The sequence below is a fragment of the Heptranchias perlo genome, chromosome 18, assembly GCF_035084215.1.
Source record: "Heptranchias perlo isolate sHepPer1 chromosome 18, sHepPer1.hap1, whole genome shotgun sequence".
NCBI classification, from domain to species: Eukaryota; Metazoa; Chordata; class Chondrichthyes; order Hexanchiformes; family Hexanchidae; genus Heptranchias; species Heptranchias perlo.
This window is the reverse complement of record NC_090342.1, coordinates 37,995,848-38,019,233: the sequence shown is the minus strand read 5'-3', so window position 1 is coordinate 38,019,233 and position 23,386 is coordinate 37,995,848. Positions and strand designations below refer to the sequence as shown.

Sequence of the window (23,386 nt, the reverse complement as noted above, 5' to 3'; positions counted from 1 at the left end):
ACCTGGGAGCAATTTATCCTCTTCCCTAAAAAATGGAACACAGCAAAGAGATACCTGAAAAAGAAAGGGAATGGGAATGTACAGAAAGTATGCTTTTGGCAGTGCAATTTGGATAATAACATTGAATTATAAGAACATAAGAAATTGGAGTAGGAGTCAGCATACGGCCCTTCAAGTCTACTCCACCATCCAATAAGATCCTGGCTGATCTTCTACCTTAACTCCACTTTCCTGCCCTTTCCCCATATCCCTTGATTCCTTTAGTGTTCAAATATCCATCGATCTCAGCCTTAAAAATACTAAAAGACTGTGCATTCACAGCCACATTCCAAGAATTCACAACCCTCTGAGTGAAGAAATTTTTCCTCACCTCGGTCCTAAATAGCCAACCCCTTATCCTGAGACTATGACCTCTAGTTCTAAACTCTCCAGCCAGGGAAAATAGCCTCTCAGCATTCACCCTGTCAAGCCCTCTAAGAGTTTTATACGTTTCAATGAGATCACCTCTCATTCTTCTAAACTCCAGAGAATATAGGCCCATTCTACTCAATCTCTCCTCATAGGACAACCCTCTGCCTAATCATATTATGATTTTCTAAGTGCCCCCTTACTATGTCCTTAATAATAGATTCTAGCATTTTCCCTACTGCTGATGTCAGACTAACTGGCCTATAGATCCCTGTTTTTTCTCTCCCTCCTTTCTTGAATAGCGGGGTTACATTTGCTACCTTCTAATCCGTTGGGACCGTTCTAGAATCTAGGGAAGTCTGGAAAATCAAAACCAATGCATCCACTATCCTGCAGCCACCTTCTTTTAAAACCCTAGGATGTAGGCCATCAGGTGCAAGAGATTTGTCGGCTTTTAGTCCATTTAATTTCTTCCAAGTACTTTTTCATTACTAATCTTAATTGCTTTAAGTTCCTCACTCTCGTTAGACCCTTGGTTCCCCACTATTTCAAGTATGTTTTTTGTGTCTTCTATTGTGAAGACAGATACAAAATATTTGTTTAACATCTCTGCCATTTCCTTATTCCCATTATAATTTCTCCTGTCTCTGCCTCAAAGAGACCAACGTTTATTTTTGCTAATCTCTTCCATTTTACTTACTTGTAGAAGCTCTTACAATCTGTTTTTATATTTCTTGCTAGTTTACTCTCATACTCAATTTTCTCCCACTTTATCAATTACTTGGTCATCCTTTGCTGATTTCTAAAACTCTCACAATCCTCAGGCTACTCTTTTTGGCAACATTGTAAGCCTCTTCTGCTGTTGTAAGCCTCTTACTCGGAAAAGCTACAATCATTCTGGGAATTGTCATATCCATGACACACTTTACTGACACTTCCTTTGCACAAGTCTTTCTTGCAATACAGATATAAACCACTGCATTTCCATTACAACATTCAAATTTCCTGGTGTCTATCCCATCATTTCCTGAGTGACTCAATACCTTGTACAATTGCTCCAAACATCTGTTCTGTTGCCTTTTCTTTTAAAGAATTGAAGCATGATTTTTTTTCTGTGAAAAAACAAGGAGTAGGTACAATAGTTGGCTAAAGTGCTAGTGAATAAATACAGATGATTCCTGTTATGATCACTGGCTGAAATATTGGCAGCAGCAGTCACAGGATTTCACTCCAATGTGACCAGGGACAGATCAGATGAACCATTTGGTAATGAGATCATAATTTCAATAAAACCATTATAGCTTTGGTAAAACAGTGTGTGGAGTGTTGTATGGGTTTCAACCTGGGCTCAGTGGTAACACTCTTGTCTCTGAGTCCAAAGGTTGTGGGTTTAAGCCCCAGTCCAGAGACAGTTCAAGCCCCACTCGAGGCTTGGGCACTTAATCCAGCCTGATACTTCAGTGCAGTACTGAGCATGTGCTGCACTGTCAAGAGGTGCTGCCTTTCCAGAAATGTTAAACTGAGGCCGCCGTCTGCCCTATCAGGTGAATGTAAAAGATCCCATAGCATTATTTGAAGAAGAGCAGCGGAGTTCTCCCGGAGTCCTGGCCAATATTCATCCCTCATCCAACATCACTAAAACAGATTATCTGGTCATTATTCTCATTACTGTTTGCTAGGCCTTGTGTGCAAATTGGCTGCCGAGTTTCCTACAATACAACAGGGACTATACTTCAAAAGAACTTCATTAGCTGTGAAGTGATTTGAGACTGAAGTGATGAAAGTTGCTATATAAATGCAAGTTTGTTCTTTCTTCTGCAAAATGTGGTGTGTTTAAATATAGACAAGAGCATTGTGCATTATAAAGCAGAATATGACAGCAGTGTAAAAGACCATGGGAATGAAAGTACTCTTTTTACAAAAAAACAAGAGATTTCCTATCTTCTCCATAATTAACAACTTTTGATAAAAATTCAGATTGCATCAGTTTGAACAATGCAGTTTCTGAGAATGTGATATTATTAGCTGGTCATTAGTAATGGAGATAAACTGATATTTGTACATTTTTGTTGTAAAAATAAGAATTTCAACCCTATGTGTATAACACATATAACATACCAGTGAATCGCCTGTAGCCTTGCTCATGGTTCGTCAGAGGAAATGGTATGCCTTTTAAATGTGTTTTTTGTAACAGGCGGAGAGAAGTTATACTGCTACCTCCAGAGGAACAAAGAACAATTGGCCTTACCACCAAGGCATTACCATTGACTTTAATGGAGTAGGGGGATGACAGCATTACCAACTCATGGATTGTATACAATTACACCTATGCGAAACAGCATGTATTATGTTGATATGCAGGATTCCTATACAGTATCTGTTTAATATATAGCATTATGTATTGTATATTGAAGAATAACACCAATGCAAAACAGTAAAAAGGAACCCAAAGGTCTTTTATAAACATATAAATAGTAAAAGGGTAGTCAAAGGAAGGGTGGGACCAATTAGGGACAAAAAAGATCTTCTCGTGGAGGCCGATGGTAAGGCTGAGGTACTAAATGAATACTTCGCAACAATCTTCGCTAGAGAAAAAGATGCTGCCATTGTAGCAATAAAGGAGGAGGTGGTAGCGATATTGGATAGGATAAAAATAGATGAAGAGGAGGTACTTAAAAGTTTGGCAGCACTCAAAGTAGAAAAGTCACCTGGTCCAGATTGGATGCATCCTAGGTTACTGAGGGAAGTAAGGGTGGATATGGGGACGGTGCCAGAGGACTAGAGGATTGCAAATGTTACACCCCTGTTCAAAAAAGGGGAGAGTGATAAACCTGGCAATCACAGGCCAGCCTAACGTCGGTGGTGGGGAAACTTTTAGAGACATTAATCTGGGACAAAATTAATTGGCACTTGGAAAAGTATGGGCTAATCAATGAAAGTCAGCTCGGATTTGTTAAAGGAAAATCGTGTTTAGCTAACTTGATTGAGATCTTTGATGAAGTAACGGATAGGTTGATGAGGGTAGTACAATTGATGTTGTATATGGACTTTCAAAAGGCATCTAATGAAGTACCTCAAAATAGACTTGTTAGCAAAATTAAAGCCCATGAAATTAAAGGGACTGTGGCAGCGTGGATACAAAATTGGCTAAGGAATAGAAAGCAGAGAGTAGTGGTAAACAGTTGTTTTTCAGACTAGAAGGAAGTATACAGTGGTGTTCCCCAGGGGTCAGTATTAGGATCACTGCTCTTTTTGATATATATTAATGACCTGGACTTGGGTTGAGAGGGTGTAATTTCAAAGTTTGCAGATGAACGAAACTCGGAAATGTAGCAAACAATGAGGAGGATAGTAACAGACTACAGACTTCAGACTTCAGGACATAGGCAGACTGGTGAAATGGGCAGACACATGGCAGATGAAATTTAACGCAGAGAAGTGTGAAGTGTTACCTTTTGGTAGTAATCATAGAATCATAGAAAGAATGAGGAGGGGCAAAAAAAACTAAATGGTACAATTTTAAAGGGGATGCACATACACAAATCTTTGAAGGTGGCAAAACAAGTTGAAAAGGCTGTTAAAAAACTGTATGAGATCCGGGGTATTAATAGAGGCATAGAATTCAAAAGCAAGTAAGTTATGCCAAGCCTTTATAAAACACTGCTTAGGCCTCAGCTGCATTATTGTGTTCCATTCTGGGCACCACACTTTAGTAAAGATGTCAAGGCCTTAGAGAGGGTGCAGAAGGGATTTACTAGAATAGAGCCAGGGATGAGGGACTTCAGTTGTGTGGAGAGGCTGGAGAAGCTGGGGTTGCTTTCGTTAGAACAGAGAAGGTTAAGGGGAGATTTGATAGAGGTGTTCAAAATCATAAACAGCTTTGATAGAGCAAATAAGGAGAAACTGTTCCCAGAGGCAGAAGGATCAGTAACCAGAGGATACAGATTTCCGGTGATCGGCAGAAGAGCCAGAGGCGACATGGGGAAACATTTTTTTATGCAGCGAGTTGTAATGATCTGGAATGCATTGTCTGAAAGGGTGGTGGAAGCAGATTCAATAGTAATTTTCAAAAGGCAATTGGATAAATACTCAAATGGAAAAAACTTACAGGGCTATGAGGAAAGAGCAGGGGAATGAGATAAATTGGATAGCTCTTTCAAAGAACAGGCACAGGCACAATGGGCTGTATGGCCTCCTCCTGTGCTGTACCTTTTTTTTTATTCGTTCATGGGATGTGGGCGTCACTGGCAAGACCCGCATTTATTGCCCATCCCTAATTGCCCTTGAGAAGGTGGTGGTGAGCCGCCTTCTTGAACCGCTGCAGTCCGTGTGGTTGATATGAGGACTATTACACCAGTATGGGGTAAATTTTAACATCAAGCCAGGAAGAGAGCGAGGTGACGGATTGCCAGACCTGAAACCCAGAAATACGGGTTTCCCGGACGTCCTTATGATTTTAACGTAAGGACGTCTTTCAATCTTTTTCAGTGGGTTTCCTGCCCAGCAGCCAGCCAGATTATCAGTCGAGCAGGAGAGCAGCTTGGGAGCGGATGCCCGTGGGTAAGTGTTAGAGCTGGTGTGGGGGGTGGGGGGGGAGGGTGAAAATGGGGTCAACGGTCATCGGGGTCAGCGCTCATTGGGAGGGGCGGCCAAAAGGGGCTCAGTCATTGGGGGGAGAGTTGGACATCGGGGGCATTGGTCATCAGGGCTCAGTCATGGGGGGGAGGGTCGGAGATCAAGGGGGGCGGAGCTTGTATGTGGGGGGGTTGGAGATCATGGGCAGGTTGGAGATCGAGGGGGGTGTCAGAGATGGACATGGAGGGGGGAGGGTTGGCCGATCCCAATGGCTAATTTTGACAGGAAGGCTTGTTGGGCCTGGAGGAAACAATCCTGCTCCCCCTGACCCACAAGCAGTGCAATAAAGGCACTTACCTGTTGATCTGGGCCTTCTCACTTCCTGTTAGGTGGGGTGAAGCAGAACGCCCAGGAATCTCAGCCCCCAGGAGTTAAAAATAAAAGTGCTGTTAAAATGGAGGCCCGCAGACTCCTTAAAAGTTCTCAGTAACCAATCCACCTCCTGAAAGCGGGTTTGTCGCCCGCCCCTCGACCCACCTCCGTTAAAACCAGAAGTGGGTGGGTTGGAAGGGAGTTGGGGTCGGATTTTACTTTTTAAAAAAATTTTTACCTTCCCACCCGCCCCCAACTCAACCGCTCTTGGGGTTAAAATTTACCCCCATATGTTTACATAATATATATGCAGGATTATGATACTTGTTTGAAACAGCATTCAATATATCAACATACAGGAGTAAATAACTATGCAAAACATTGTGTATTATTTCCCTCAAAGTCCTCACTTTCTATCAACTGACTCCAGTACCCCAAAGTAATATCATAGTATTATTAAGAAACAATCTTGTTTCTTCTCATGTCATAGAAGAGCAATCCAGCCTATGAACTCCTTTAATACGGCTTTCATTTATTCTCAGATTTTAACTACAGCTCAACTGAACCTCTTTTAACTTCCAGGGTTTGGAAGGCGAGTAAAGACTGATTGGTGAATTTAGACCAATCAGGGAGCAGCCTTTTTGCACCACTCACTCCTCCGGGCTGAAGCTCCCCATGGGAGGGGGAGAAGGGTTTTGACACAAGTATCTTTCCCCAACTCCAAAAGGTTGGACACCCTGTCTTAAAGGGTTCGGACTGTTCCAAAATTTTGGAAGCAAAATTGACCACATGCTCCATTTTGATTTTGATTTGTTAATTTCTACAATATATGAGTCATTAACCATTGATTCATGAAAAAAACAAAATATAACCCTGATAGTTGTTTTTTCTAAAAAAAAGGAATCTTCTAAAGATTAGGAGACAAGGCAATTAGACAGGAGTTTACACCCATGATTCCCCAGTTGGCAGGTTTTTCATCTCATTTATGCCAGTACTGGAGGTGTTCAGTGGACACTTAGCATTTGCACACGAAAAGAAGGGGAAGTGGAAAGGAGAGTCACGATGAGTTATATTGGTGTACTTACCAAACTGTTGGGTAAAAGATCAGGGTGTTGGGAATAGGTTGCTTGCCTTTTATCAGTCAAAAAAATTATCACGACATAGAGAAAGCAAAAGAAATAGAGAGAAAAAAAATAAAAATGAGGGTACAAACTGATGGTGATGGCTGCAGCCTTGAGTTTTCATATTTCTCATAAAGTTCATTAGAATAAGCATCACATAAGAAAAGCTCCTAAGAGTCATTGAATATAGTAAGATCTGTTTCTAACATTAGGCATAATCTGACAATATAGCTGCTCAACTTAACAATGTAAATCTTCCGATATACTGGGATTCCTGTTAGATCAGTTGCAGGGCAGACTTTGTACCTACTCGTCTTTGTGAGCTATGACCTCCAGGATCATGAGCCTGGCAGATCTTCCTGAGTCAGGCTCATTTAAGATTTTTGATGGGTTCCCAGTGATATTACTGCTGATACCAGGTCACCCGGGTGGTGGGGGGGCTACAGTACCTGCCACAGTGTAGCATGGCTTGCCTCAGGGCTGGAGAGAAAATATATATATTTTTTAAAATCCCACCTTGCCATGACAATCAATTGATTGTACTAGGGAAGGTGGCCCTTTAATTTTTAAAATCCCTTCTGCCGCCGTAAGGGTTGAAAACTGGATACCAGGAATGCAATGGTATTTCTGATGCCTAGCATTGCTAAGACATTAATGATGTATTCCTATCGTTAACATATCATTCAAATACACTCGACAAAATATCAGCAGACGTATTCAACACCTGCCATCACTTCTGGCAGATTTACCCGGGGTGCCAGCAGAATGCCTCTACCACATTTCCCTCTCTCAAATGCTGTTGCCGCTAGTGGTGTGGAAAATCCAACCAGCCTGTCCAATGAGAGATAATCATGACCAAATCACTGAATTGGACAATAGGATGGCAACTTGATGTGTTATCTTCAATTTTCAGAAAACCACTTGAAAAACAATGGGAGGAAAGATTGACTATGAAGTTAGCCATCCACCACTACATTATAAGGTTGCTAAGTTAGAAACATTCTACTTCATGCCAATTGCAGCCAAAGCACCCTGAAATATTCAAGTGATGAAGGTGGCTGGAAAACCCAAGAGGAGTGTTGGAACTTTCAGAAAGGTTTTGTAAAGCCTTTATAAACCTATTGAGGAAATATAGTAGCCTTGTTTGGCAGGTTACTGGGAAAACCCATCTCTTGCCCTTGGATTCAGTATACTCTAAGAAAATTTTGTCATGACAGCAAAGGCCCACTGTATCTCAGAACCTGTGGCATATACGACATGTTGTTCTCTTTTATGGTTCAGAACTCTTAGGCATGCATTGCATGGGGTTTCTCCATACATTTACAAGATCCAGGATGAAGCTGTGAGGTAGATTGGTGGAAAAAAGGCAAGTGGTTGCAGGGAGGAAAGCCTTCCGCCTACACTGACCTGTTACTGAATATCCTGGAGGGGGAAATCAATGTCACAGTGGTCATGTCACTTTGCCAGAGTCCCTCACATAAGGACCTGGATTAAGTAGTTAGTGACAAGTAAGAGGCATTGGACTTGGGCATCCAGGACATTAAGGTGGATGGCATGTTTCAAACTGCCGTACATAAGTCCTTCCATCACACTGAAGGCAGATGTTCATCTTATGACTTGGGATGACAGTTGCTCATATCTTGGTTGAACTGTTGATCTTTTCAAAGCTTTGAACATCGCAGTACCACAAGAGTTGATGTTACTATTGCCAGAGCTCCATACGCATACCGGGCATTCAAGAGCTACTGCAGTTGCACCTCAACATTCAATATCAATCCAGAGTTTGAACATAATCCAAGCACGGAGGAATCCCACCTCTGGAACTCTCCCCAGGGTTGCTGCATAGAACTCAGTCCCTTGAATACTTCAAGTCAGACAGTTCATTACTTCCGGAACTAACATTAGATCTAGGAAATCTGTGGCTTGCTTGTTGGTAGTCCAGAATGATTTCTCACAGTCTTTTTTGTGCTCCCAGAAACCATCAGGAGCAATTTTATGAAACATCATCCTCCAGTTGTACCTTGTTATTAAACCACATAATACAAGATTGGCATCATCTAATTCACAGGCTGAATCCTACCAATCACTCACTTCATCCAAAGTTCTTCCAATCGATCACAGTAAAATATGCAGTCAGACCACGGTTGGAAAAAGGAGAATGGTGTTCATGTTATTGTCATTGCTTTCTTTTTAAAAATCAGATTTTTAAAATGGTAATTAAACAAATAGTCTGCTTGACAACATTGTTACTGGGTAAAGAAAAAATTACTGCAAGTAGTCACAAATCTAATTTTAATTGGCCACAAATTAAAGCACATTTGTGAACCTCTCAGGCTGCCTTCCATCACAACAAACTTCTACCCTGATTGACAAATAAGATTTTTAAAAAGCAGAAGAAGCAGCAATTCATCATCCTTTATCAGGATAGAACAAATTAGCTGGAAATAGCGAAGCTGTACTATTTTTCTACCTTCAAACAGCACCTGTCAATAACAGCACCAGCTGCCGCAATTTCTCTGAGGAATTTCTTCAGCTTCACAATCCCATGGATATGTTTCAATTAATTCTTGTTTTTCTCATCACTGAATTTAGAAGAGCATTGTCAGGTGGGCTTTTCCCCCAGTGTTTTATGAAAATACAATTTGCAACACAACTATGTCATCAGGAGTACAAAAAGTTTGGCTTTGCTTGCATGTGACATCATAGCCAATATGATGCATTGCTTGTCCATTTCCCAAATCACAGATATGCATTAGGATTTGGGAAATCTGTGATTTGCTTGTTGGTAAAATTTATCTATTACTGCAATCATTAAGGTCTACTTTGTGAAAAATCCATCCTTGCCTCGAGTTTGTTCAAAAACACCTAAGTTATCAGTAATATATTTTTTTTAATAAACATTTACCAGGTCTTGTCACATCAGCACTGAGTGTTATGACACTGACGTTCAGAGGCATGAGCATAGGTTCAATCCCTGTTCTGCTTAATCTCTGATTTGAGCGCGAAGATGCTGAGCAGAGGCTGCAGTGTCTGCTTGCAGGGGACAGGGAAAAATCAGAAGAGAAGCTTGACGTCGGCAGTCTCTAGTGCCTCCTGGTGGTCAGCTACAGAGACCACTGGCAGCAGGCTTGAAACAGATTGTACGCCCACCCTCTCAGCTACAGAAATATCTCAGACATCCCATGATAATTTACACAAAAGGAAAGCAACAGAAAATGTATAATGGCCCTGATTTTCCTCTGAGTGGTAAACGAAAGGTGGCGGCCGCTCATTAGACTTGCACTTGCCCAGAAAATTGTCGTCTTTTTTCACAGCAAGTTCCTCTCATCGGGCGCTGAATCCAAAACGGCGCCCTCCACAGGGCATCTAGCACCTGTGTAAACAGGACAAGCAACAGTCTATCCCCTTAACCAATCAGATTGAAGCATGTTAATAAGCCACGCAGTCGGAACTAGGAAGTGTAGGTTAGAATAATGAATTCAATGTCAAATCAGGTACAGTAAGCGAAATAAAGAGAGGATAAGAAATATTGAATTAAGAGACAGAGATAAGAGAGTCAGAAAGAGCAAAAAATTAAAAATTATTTTAAAAAGAAAATCCAACAACAATTAAAATCTGAAGGAATGAGACTCCACACTTGTAAAAGTTAATGTTCAGTATCAGAGAGGTTGGTTGACAGTCATTAAGCTTACCACACCATTAAAAGTGCGCTTAGATTTAAATGACTTAATGTACCTTTCTTTGGCAAGATTCGTATCCGTCAGGTTAGTTCAGGAACTTCATGTCATTCCATTCATTTGAACAGTGAGATGTCCTTCTCACACAGCTTACAAAGGAGCAGGTAGAGCAACTTCCGGATTTCCGCGTTTAACTACATATGTGCGGTTGCCGGAAGTTGGTCTACCATTTGCACTCAAATAAACGTGAGCGCAGTTAGCCTCACCATTATTTTCGCAGCAAAGTCCACCCGTATATGTTTAGGATAAACAAAAATCAACACAGGTATGATTGATCAAATGGTTTTCTTCTGCACTGAAATTTCTAAGATAATTTCGATAGAATTATTAAACAAAAGTTTTTTTTAAAATACAGCAACAGCTGTAAAAGAGTTTTCATTTGGCATCAGAGACGGCAGCCTGGCTGTTACCGGTTAACAATGTGGTAAATGGGACGGACCATTTGGCTGAATACGTCATAGATTTGGAAAGGTGAAAAATTTTGCCAGGCCATCAATCTACTACCTAAATGCATAATCTGAGCATCTGTGAAAGAAAAGTCCAATTATTCACAATTCCAGGCTGGACCAAGAAAAAATTGGCCCTTTGTTTCATTTTCTTTCCCTTTTTAAGTGTGCATTTTGCTTTTGCTCAAGGTGACCATTTTTTACTTTTTGTATTCACTCCCAGCAGCAAGCACTCCCCAGTCACATGCAACACATAAAGTACATGCTCTGTGCCCAGTGATATACCTTAATCCTAACCATAGAAAAGAAGCCCTTGCCCCAGTTTGACATTTTCAATGCCAGCAATTCTTACAGCCCCTTAAAATGAGAGAAATAATTATCAAACGTGAGAATCTGTCAAATTGTGCTGTGGGCTCCAACCACATTTCACTTTGTGACCCTATATCAAGTGGAGAGAGGCTTTCATCCCATCAGTATGTGGTGGTTTCAAACTTGAACATTTTTTTCAAAAATTCTCCCCTTCTCAAATCACAGTCTCTTACGAAGTATACGAGGTATAGTCGCACAGGTGCCAGCAGGTCTCTAGTACATCACTCGTGGTCATTCTTCCTACGTGAATGCAGTGTGTGTTAACAAGATTTTCAATCAAAAGCAGAACCACAACTGAATCCAGACCTGTCCGTGCCCAATGTGCACAAACAGGGGCGGTGTTTGCCTTGCGGGGGCCCCATGCATAGGTTCGGTTTGGGGCCCTTACATTTTACGAAATAATGACACGAAATACTATCCACTTAATCTGATTTCTGGGGAGGGAAGGGGAAAATTCCCCAGCCGCTTGGGGGCTCCAAACTACCCGAAATTCTCCTTACACTTGCAAAAAATGAATCATATTCCATGTTAGCGATTGTAAATTATGAATGAGTCGTGGGGGGGGGAGGTGGGGGGTGGTGGTGGGCGGAAGGTGTGCAGGAGCAGTGCACTGATAATTCAGCCCCTGTATCCCTCCAACGTGGAACCAAGATGTGAGCAGCATGTCCCGCGTGGATTTACATTTTATACATGGATTGATGGCGGCTATTACTTGTAGGTGAGTCCTTTGGCGGAGGCAAAGAGTTGTTGGGTGGTGAGACCATCCTCGGACATGTAGCCAGTGTGGCCGCTGATCAGGAGCCACAGATCCTCTCGGAGCCCCGTGTAATTGCACGGGTTGCACGGCCCCTTCCCACAAACATTCACTTTCCAGCAGTGGTCACTGGGCAGCAATCAGAAGCCCGAACTCTGGCTCATTTACCCTCCCTGGCTCACATTTGTTTGACATCAAGGCAGCAGTTGACTGAGTGTGGCACCAAGGAGCCCTAGTAAAATTGAAATCAATGGGAATAAGGGGAAAACTCTCCAGTGGCTGGAGTCATACCTAGCACAAAGGAAGATGGCAGTGGTTGTTGGAGGCCAATCTTCTCAGCCCTAGGACATTGCTTCAGGAGTTCCTCAGGGCAGTGTCCTAGGCCCAACCATCTTCAGCTGCTTCATCAATGACCTTCCCTCCATCATAAGGTCAGAAATGGGGATGCTCGCTGATGATTGCACAGTGTTCAGTTCCATTCGCAACTCCTCAAATAATGAAGCAGTCCGAGCCTGCATGCAGCAAGACCTGGACAACATCCAGGCTTGGGTTCATAAGTGGCAAGTAACATTCGCGCCAGACAAGTGCCAGGCAATGACCATCTCCAACAAGAGAGAGTCTAACCACCTCCCCTTGATATTCAACGGCATTACCATCGCCGAATCCCCCAACATCAACATCCTGGGGGTCACCATTGACCAGAAACTTAACTGGACCAGCCATATAAATACTGTGGCTACAAGAGCAGGTCAGAGGCTGGGTATTCTGCGGTGAGTGACTCACCTCCTGACTCCCCAAAGCCTTTCCACCATCTACAAGACACAAGTCACAAGTCACGAGTGTGATGGAATACTCTCCACTTGCCTGAATGAGTGCAGCTCCAACAACACTCAAGAAGCTCGACACCATCCAGGACAAAGCAGCCCGCTTGATTGGCACCCCCTCCATCACCCTAAACATTCACTCCCTTCACCACCGGCACACAGTGGCTGCAGTGTGTACCATCCACAGGATGCACTGCAGCAACTCGCCAAGGTTTCTTCGACAGCACCTCCCAAACCCACGACCTCTACCACCAAGAAGGACAAGAGCAGCAGGCACATGGGAACACCACCACCTGCATGTTCCCCTCCAAGTCACATACCGTCCCGACTTGGAAATATATCGCCGTTCCTTCATCGTCGCTGGGTCAAAATCCTGGAACTCCCTTCCTAACAGCAGTGTGGGAGAACCTTCACCACACGGACTGCAGTGGTTCAAGAAGGCGGCTCACCACCACCTTCTCAAGGGCAATTAGGGATGGGCAAAAAATGCTGGCCTTGCCAGCGACGCCCACATCCCATGAACGAATAAAAAAAAAGCTAACTGTCGTCCTCTTGCCACCCGGCTCAGATGGAATAAGTTTTCTCCTTTCAAAACTTTTTATCTCCAGCATTAGCCATTGTTTCAAGCTATAAAATTGGTCTCATTTCCTGACGCCAAACAGTGAAGAGGTCATACTTTTTTTAAAAATCAGTCAATTAACTTGCCAACTACGAATAGGAATCAGAAATTGAACAATATAACGCAATCACTGACACCAGTCACTGACACAAACTTATTCTAGGACCTATTGTCAAGTCCAAAATTGGACACAATGTGGGGCTGGGTGGACAAGAGGCGTGCTTAAGAAAACCAACTGGTTTACAACTAAATTAAGGCAAACTATTTCAAATATTGTGTGGTCTCAACCATCAACTGATGTAGGATGTATATCAACGCTACTCCTTTGCTGGTAACAATAAACCTCATTTTATGGGATTGATGCTTTTGCAGCTGTGGGAACATTTCAAATTGAGCTGTTTTGATATTTTAGTGTAAATTCTGCAATTCTGGATGAAAATAATCCACTGAAAACAGATTAAAACACAGACAAAAACAAGGAAAACCTGAATTTTGCTGCCTAGTTTATATTATGATGTGGAGATGCCGGTGATGGACTGGGGTTGACAAATGTAAGGAATCTTACAACACCAGGTTATAGTCCAACTGTTTTATTTGAAAATCACAAGCTTTCGGAGGCTTTCTCCTTCGTCAGGTGAGTGAGTGTGGGATTCCATGGAAGGTTACCGCATTTATAGTCAGAGAACAATACCTGGTGATTACAGATAATCTTTCCAACTGCCCGTTGTCAAGGCAATCAAAGTGTTCAGACAGAGTGATGTTACCTACAGGACCACCGAATATACAAATGGCCAGAACAAAAGACAGACAGAGAGGGAGAGAGAAACATCCAAAAGGAAGAAAAAGACAGAGAATGACCCGTTGTATTAAAAACAGATAACTTTTATTCGCCGGTGGGGTTACGTGTAGCGTGACATGTACCCAAGATCCCGGCTGAGGTCGTCCTCATGGGTGCGGAACTTGGCTATCAATTTCTATTCGACGATTTTGCGTTGTCGTGTGTCTCGAAGGCCGCCTTGGAGAACGCTTACCTGAAGATCGGTGGCTGAATGTCCTTGACTGCTGAAGTGTTCCCCGACTGGGAGGGAATGCTCCTGTCTGGCAATTGTTGCGCGGTGTCCGTTCATCCATTGTCGCAGTGTGTGCATGGTCTCGCCAATGTACCATGCTCCGGGGCATCCTTTCCTGTAACGTATGAGGTAGACAACGTTGGCCGAGTCACAGGAGTATGAACCATGTACCTGGTGGGTGGTGTCCTCTCATGTGATGGTGGTATCTGTGTCGATGATCTGGCATGTCTTGCAGAGGTTGCCGTGGCAGGGTTGTGTGCCACGACCCTGCCACGCTGTTCTCCTGAAAGCTGGGTAATTTGCTGCGAACGATGGTCTGTTTGAGGTTGAGTGGCTGTTTGAAGGCGAGTAGTGGAGGTGTGGGGATGGCCTTAGCGTAGTGTTCATCGTCATCAATGACGTTGAAGGCTGTGGAGAACATGGCGTAGTTTCTCCGCTCCGGGGAAGTACTGGACAACGAAGGGTGCTCTGTTGGTTGCGTCCCGTGTTTGTCTTCTGAGGAGGTCTATGCGATTTTTCACTGTGGCCCGTCGGAACTGTCGATCGACGAGTCGAGCGTCATATCCCGTTCTTACGAGGGCGTCTTTCAGCGTCTGTAGGTGTCCATCGCGTTCCTCCTCGTTCTGCTCAGACGAGGAGGAACTCGATGGACACCTACAGACGCTGAAAGACGCCCTCGTAAGAACGGGATATGACGTTCGACTCGTCGATTGAAAGTTCCGACGGGCCACAGCGAAAAATCGCATAGACCTCCTCAGAAGACTAACATGGGACGCAACCAACAGAGCACCCTTCGTTGTCCAGTACTTCCCCGGAGCGGAGAAACTACGCCATGTTCTCCGCAGCCTTCAACATGTCATCGATGATGACGAACACCTCGCTAAGGCAATCCCCACACCTCCACTACTCGCCTTCAAACAGCCACCCAACCTCAAACAGACCATCGTTTGCAGCAAATTACCCAGCTTTCAGGAGAACAGCGTGGCAGGGTCGTGGCACACAACCCTGCCACGGCAACCTCTGCAAGACATGCCAGATCATCGACACAGACACCACCATCACACAAGAGGACACCACCCACCAGGTACATGGTTCATACTCCTGTGATTCGGCCAACGTTGTCTACCTCATACGTTGCAGGAAAGGATGCCCCGGAGCATGGTACATTGGCGAGACCATGCAGACACTGCGACAACGGATGAACGGACACCGCGCAACAATCGCCAGACAGGAGCATTCCCTCCCAGTCGGGGAACACTTCAGCAGTCAAGGACATTCAGCCACCGATCTTCGGGTAAGCGTTCTCCAAGGCGGCCTTCGAGACACACGACAACGCAAAATCGTCGAACAGAAATTGATAGCCAAGTTCCACACCCATGAGGACTGCCTCAACCGGGATCTTGGGTTCATGTCGCGCTACACGTAACCCCACCGGCGAAAAAAAGTTATCTGTTTTTAATACAACGGGTCATTCTCTGTCTTTTTCTTCCTTTCGGATGTTTCTCTCTCTCTCTGTCTGTCTTTTGTTCTGGCTGTTTGTATATTCGGTGGTCCTGTAGGTAACATCACTCTGTCTGAACACTTTGATTGCCTTGACAACGGGCAGTTGGAAAGATTATCTGTAATCACCAGGTATTGTTCTCTGACTATAAATGCGGTAACCTTCCATGGAATCCCACACTCACTCACCTGACGAAGGAGAAAGCCTCCGAAAGCTTGTGATTTTCAAATAGAACAGTTGGACTATAACCTGGTGTTGTAAGATTCCTTAGTTTATATTAAACATATAAAGTGGCCAGCCTGCTCAAATCATAGATTGCAAGGCGAAAAAACAGACCGATTACAAGTTTATCCATTGCTGTTTGTGGGACCTTGCTGTGTGCAAACTTGCTGCCGCGTTTCCTTACATCACAACAGTGACTAAGGGGCAGGGGAACATTACTTGAACAATATCGACATCACAATAGCATTTCCTTCATCCAAGGGAAATCTACAAAGCAACCAGTTCCTGGAACCAAAGCTGCCTGAGAACATGCCAGAAGAACAGCTGTGCCGGGGGAAGGTAAGGACCGCACAAAGCGCTTTTGCAGATTATCATGTAATTGGTCAACAGTGCAACAGGAGTGGTCTGTATGAAGAGTTGTTCCAGGGATCAGTAGCTCTGGAATTTAAGCCATTGCTCCGCTAATGAGGTTTTTCTCTTTTGTATGTGGGACAATTGTTGATTGACTGTGAAACAGACGGTTGTAACTGAGGGACTCTATCACCAGTTTGAGTTGAGCTTCACTGTGAAAGAATACACAACAGAGTGGCAAGAGTTTGAAGTGGGGATATCTGTGGCATGTACCATCTCACCACTGTAATATTTAGTAGTCATGAAAATGGAGCTAAGTGGGGTGAACATAGAAAGTATAGACGTAGCAATGGAACACGTGGACTTGCTCTTGCTGAGAGCATTCATATACAACATGATTGTATTATCACTGCAGAAGGAATGAACAAAATTGGAAAGATTGGAAGAGTTTCTCAAATTCCTGGCTGCCATGCCAGATGACATTGTTAATAACTCCTTCTCCTCTGTCACCATCTCTAGAACAGCCACCTCCTCAAAAAACCCACCCTCAACTCATCTGACCTCTCTAACTACTGCCCCATCACCAACTTTCCTTTCCTCTTTCAGGTCCTCAATCCTATTATCATCTCATATTACCATGCCCATCTCTCTCAAAACTCATTTGAATCCCTCCACCCAGCATTGAGACAACTCTTGCCAAAGGCCATTGTGACCAAGGCGCAGTGTCCCTCCTTATCTTCCTCCATCTATCCACACCATTCTCCTCCATCACCACTCCTCTGCTATCCAGCTCTGTGGGTCTGTCCTTGTGTAGTTCTCTTCCCACCTATCTGAATGCAGCCAATGGATTTCCAGCAATGGCTTCTCTTCCCATCCCCGCATCGTCATCTCTGGTGTTCCCCAAGAATCCACCTATTCTTCATCTACATGCTGCCCATCATGACATCATCCACAGGCACAGGGTCAGCTTCCATATGTATGCTAATGACCTCAACTGTACCACTTGACCACTGCGCTTAATCCCATGACCACCCTATGTGCTGTCAGTTTGCCTGTCCCGCATTGTCCCACTTCTCCTCTGGAATTTCACTCATGTCCATATATGGTTTCTTTTATTATGTCTCTGTCCAGATTATGTTTGCTATTTTTTTAAAATTCCCCTCTTTTCTAAAAGCCTGCTACTCACTTTTTTCTTTTTCACAGTTCTTCTTTTCAAACACCTAATCCCCACTATCTACTCAATGCCTGTCCTTACCACCCTTTTGTCCCTGTTCCCCAATTTCCTTCTCCACCTCCCCCAAAAGCCTCTTTCCCACTATCTCTTTTTCCTCTCAATTCCAATGTCCAACTATCTTTCCTCCACACACACCACCAAAGTTTAAGTATACCACTTCACATATCCCAACTTCTCATAACCACCAATCCACTTCCTCTGAAAAGATCACCGCCCTGAATCACTGATCTTCTGTCCAAGTTACAGCAGAGGATTGGGAGAATACTCATGGAGTGTATCATCAGTGATAGAGTGGTTAGAATGTGGAACTTGCTACCACATGGAGTAATTGAGGTGAATGACATAGATACAGTTAAGGGGAAACTAGATAAAGACATGAGGGAGAAAGGAATAGAAGGGTATATTGATGGGGTTAAATGAAGTGAAGTGGGAGGAGGCTCATGTGGAACATAAACACCGGCATGGACCAGTAGGGCTGAATGGCCTGATTCTGTGCTGTAAATACTATGTAATAACACTGACCGTGGGCAACACCACAGAAGATTGGCCAGTTAAATTTTAAATCTTCATTCGTCTTCAAATCCCAGGGTATGGTAGCCTCGTGGTTATGGTACTGCAATAGCAACCCAGATAGCATGAGTGCAAATCCCATCATAGCAAGTAGTGAAAACGGATTTGGTAAATCTAATCATTTGTGGATTAGCACGAGAAATTGATCATTAAAGCGCTAGGCTGTTGTAAAAACACAACTGATTTCATCTTCAGGGAAGGGAACTTGCCATCCACAACTGGTCTGGCCTACATGTGACTTCAGTCTCACAGTAAATGGTTGACTCATTGTCCTTAATGTAACTAGAGATGGGCAATAAATACTGCCTTGCCAGTGCTACTCAAATCCCAAGAAATAAAATGTTTAAAAAAAAATCCATCCACAGCCTATTCTAACCTCTTCCAGCCTTATACATCCTTTGGGCCTGTGACTCTGGCGTTTTGTGCATCCCTGCACTCCCCTCCCTTTGCCACAGCACTGATGGCAGAACCTTCTCTGGAACTCCCTCCCTAAACCTCTCTGCCTCTCTACTTGGTAAGCAGGGGCATCATTAATGGCCACTGAGATACTCTCAGAAAATGCAAAATTTCTGTGATACAGCTTTGGCTCATCAGGATTGAGAGGGAAGTCAGAAACAAAAAAGTGTGTTGAGACAGCATGTGTGAGAGCAAGTGTATGTCAGAATGTGAGTGTGTGTGCAATAGTGAAAATGAAAGACTATGGGAATGAGAGTACGCAAAGTAGAAAGTAAAAGAGCGAGAGTGGGACCAGCCTAAAGGGTTTCAGAATTTATTGTCGAGGATGACAATTGGCTTGATTGAGCCTTTGATGAAGGTATGTAGTTGGGCCTGTAGTGTCCCTCCCATCCTGGTCGCAGTTATGAGACAGAGTATAAGATAGAGAGAATGCAAAAGAAAATAAGTGAGAGAAAATGTGAGAGCATCTAAAAGACTGAGAATGTATGAGTGAGAGTGTTTGAATCAAGATAAAGAAGGTAAGAGACAGAGATTGAGTGTGAGAGTTGACCTATGTTGGTTTCCCAATCCCTTAATTCCTCAAGTTTTAAAGTCTTTGTCCTTGTCGTTAAATCCCTCCATAATCTCACCCATCCTATCATCACATCCTCCTCTAGCCCTATATCCACTGAAGTCTCTGTTCTTCTGACTCTGGTCTCTTGTGCATCTCCTTTCCCTTCACCCTACCATTAACAGCAGAGCCTTCAGCTGCCTGTGTCTTACATGCTGGAATTCTCTCCCTAAACCCTCCACTTTTCCACCTCTGTCCTCTAAAAACCTCCTCAAAAACCCATCTCTTCAAACAAGATTTTGATCACCCTTCTGATCTCTCCTTTCCTACCTCCATTTCCCATACATCTTCTGTGGAGCACCAGGGGACATTGTTTTACATTAAAGGCATGTAAATTAAAACAGTTATTGTTGTAAGAAAGAATGTGCGTGTGAGAGAAAAAAGTGTGCTTGAGACACTACAGAATGAGAAAATGGGCAAAGTTGAGAAACAGACAAAAAGAAAAAGAATAGCAGAAAGTGAGAGAAAATGTGAGTGTAAGATATAGCAAACAAGCCAGCAAGTAACTGAAATGTTTTATTATGACCTCGGATTAACATTTTTCTTCTGCGCACGCACAATTGAAAACACACCAGGAACATTACGGAAAACAATTTAAATGGTTCCACGTTTTTTTTCTTGGTGCATTCATACTGAAACAGGAAAACCGCACAAAAGAATTACAGAAGAAAAATGTCTGGTATGCATTAAGGCAATGACACACTCTTGGGTTTGGATAATATTCATTAACTGCTCCAGTTCCACATAATTTAGATTTCATCCAAATTCCTAGAATGTGATTTGGCACAGTGAGATGTGCCCAGCCATCATTCATTTTCCATGTAAAATTCATGTAACTCTCTCAAAGCTCTGTTTGCTTGTGCTACGGAGCCGTGCTCAGTGGAGATCCTCACAGCACCAGACCTTTCTCACAGTTTTTACGAAGAGACCAACTTAATTGCAGAAATGTAATACACCGCAGCCTCAAAACATTCATCACTCTTCTTATTACTTTAACAAAATTGATCCTCCAGACAGAACAAACTATGTTGTGAGAGAATTTTCCAGTCTTTAGTCAGGTGTCTATACCTTTATTAATTTGTCTTCAAGGGTAGTACTGAGCCATGGAGACTTCTTAGGTCCCAGGTCCGATCGCTGGTCAGTGGTACATCAGCTGCTCTCACACTGTTTTCATTTTAGTGTGGCACTACAACTGACCTCAGTGAGAAGATAAAGAGCACATTCACTTCCTGTCCTGAGTATTGGCAGGAATATTCCGTGTAGGCTATGGTGTACAGTTTTTTTCTACAGGAACTAGACCATTAGTGTCTAACTTGATAGGAGAGATGATTGAAGTGTCAAGAGATTGCAGGAACTGAAAATAGCAGAGTTTCGCAGAAGACTATTCTGTTCCCTGACTCTGCAAACTCCCAAACTTCAATCAAATGTGAGACTGAGGAGTTCCACCAACACAGAGAACAAGTTACAATTAAAGAGCACTTTTCATGTAGCAAAACATTCAAAGGCACTTCATTTGGGGTTGGACTAAAACAGGAGGAGAATTAGGGCAGGTGACCAAAGATACTGATGAAGAGTTAGGTCTTATGAAGACTTTTGAAGACCGGAGCGAAGCAAAGCAAATAAGCTTGAAAACAGAGTGTGAGGCAAGATGGCTGAAAGCTGTGCTAATGATTAAAGAGCGAGGGGGAGAGAAATGCACAGCAGAACTGAGTTTTCCATGCAGCTGGCCTTAGTGAATCCAGCGAGCTTACCTTGGGGTTGCCGATGGCTGTGCAAGACCTGTGCATTGGGAGCCAGCAGCCCCAGCACCCCATTAAAGCCAATATGAAAGCAGTTGCAAAGAGCTGAATCACAGCTAACTGTCTTGTTCCCGAACTCCATACAGTCAAGCTTTTAAGTTGATGGGAAAAAAGTGAATCAGCTGCTAAGATTCTAGACTTGGGTAAGGCCGACTTCAATGGGATGAGACGGAGACTGTCCACAGTAAACTGGGCAAATCTGTTAATGGGTAAAACTACTGATGATCAGTGGGAAATGTTTAAAGAAACATTTAACATGATACAGAATCGGCTGACATCCCTGAGGGGCAACAACTCTACTTGCCAAAAAAACCAGCCATGGACAACGAAAGAGGTAAGGGACAGTATAAGGCATAGGAACATAGGAATAGGAGTAGGCCATTCAGCCCCTCGTGCCTGCTCCGCCATTTGATAAGATCATGCCTGATCTGTGATCTAACTCCATATACCCGCCTTTGGCCCATATCCCTTAATACCTTTGGTTGCCAAAAAGCTATCTATCTCACATTTAAATTTAGCAATTGAGCCAATATCAATTGCCGTTTGCGGAAGGGAGTTCCAAACTTCTACAACCCTTTGTGTGTAGAAATGTTTTCTAATCTCGCTCCTGAAAGGTCTGGCTCTAATTTTTAGACTGTGCCCCCTGCTCTTAAATCCCCAACCAGCGGAAATAGTTTCTCTCTATCCACCCAACTGTTCCCCTTAACATCTTATAAACTTTGATCAGATCACCTCTTAACCTTCGAAACTCCAGAGAATACAACCCCAATTTGTGTAATCTTGCCTCGTAACTTAACCCTTGACGTCCGGGTATCATTCGAGTAAACCTACGCTGCGCTCCCTCCAAGGCCAATATGTCCTTCCGAAGGTGCGGTGCCCAGAACTGCTCACAGTACTCCAGGTGCGGTCTAACCAGGGTTTTGTATAGCTGCAGCATAACCTCTGCCCCCTTGTACTCTAGTCCTCTAGATATAAAGGCCAGCATTCCATTTGCCTTATTGATTATTTTCTGCACCTGTTCATGACACTTCAATGATCGATGTACCTGAACCCCTAAGTCCCTTTGGACATCCACTGTTTTTAACTTTTTACCATTTAGAAAGTACCCTGTTCTATCCTTTTTTGATCCAAGGTGGATGACCTCACATTTGTCTACATTGAATTCCATTTGCCACAGTTTTGCCCATTCACTAATCTATCAATATCGCTTTGTAATTTTATGTTTTCATCTACATTGCTTACAATGCCACCAATCTTTGTGTCATCGGCAAACTTAGATATGAGACTTTCTATGCCTTCATCTAAGTCGTGAATAAGGAAAGGGCCTACAAAAAGGCAAAAAATGGCACAGATCCTGGCGAATGGGAAACATACAAAGATCAACAAAGGGTCACAAAACAGATAGTAAGAGCTACAAAAAGAGAGTATGAAAAGAAACTTGCAAGGGATATCAAAACCAATACGAAGAACTTTTATAGTTACATTAGGAAAAAGAGGATGGTCAGGCGCAGTGTTGGCCCCTTAAAAACTGAAAGTGGGGATATTGTCATTGACAATGGGGAAATGGCGAACATGTTGAACAATTACTTTGCGTCAGTATTTACAGTAGAAAAAGAGGACAGCATGCCGGAAATCCCAAGAACCAGAACAGGGACTCGATAAAATTAACATAAGTAAAGCAACAGTAATGAAGAAAATAATAGCACTAAAGAGTGACAAATCCCCAGGACCAGATGGTTTCCATCCCATGGTTTTAAAGGAAGTAGGTGAGCACATTGCAGATGCCCTAACTATAATCTTTCAAAGTTCTCTAGATTCAGGAACTGTCTCTCTGGATTGGAAAATTGCACATGTCACTCCGCTTTTTAAGAAAGGAGAGAGAGGGAAACCAGGGAATTATAGACCAGTTAGCCTAACATCTGTTGTGGAGAAAATGTTGGAGTCTATAATTAAGGATAGGGCGACTGAACACCTCGAGAATTTTCAGTTAATCAGAGAGAGCCAGCATGGATTTGTGAAAGGTAGGTCATGCCTGACAAACCTGATTGAATTTTTTGAAGAGGTGACTAAAGTAGTGGACAGGGGAATGTCAATGGATGTTACTTATATGGACTTCCAGAAGGCATTTGATAAGGTCCCACATAAGAGACTGTTAGCTAAGATAGAAGCCCATGGAATCGAGGGAAAAGTACGGACTTGGTTAGGAAGTTAGCTGAGCGAAAGGCGGCAGAGAGTAGGGATAATGGGTAGGTACTCACATTGGCAGGATGTGACTAGTGGAGTCCCGCAGGGATCTGACTTGGGGCCTCAATTATTCACAATATTTATTAACGACGTAGATGAAGGCA

General features: G+C 43.2%; 1 protein-coding gene across 5 annotated transcripts in view; it reads right to left on the bottom strand.

Moving 5' to 3' along the window:
* The window catches only part of LOC137334768 (ninjurin-2-like), a 294,378-nt gene that overhangs the window by 123,598 nt on the left and 147,394 nt on the right, over positions 1–23,386 (bottom strand). For 2 of the 5 annotated variants that reach the window (XM_067999724.1, XM_067999728.1), the window contains exon 1: positions 20,308–21,326. The exons of the other annotated variants lie outside the window; for them this stretch is intronic. The gene's annotated coding sequence lies outside the window, so the exon portion shown is untranslated. Of the gene's footprint in view, positions 1–20,307; positions 21,327–23,386 lie in introns of those variants that run through there. 5 annotated transcript variants of the gene reach the window in all.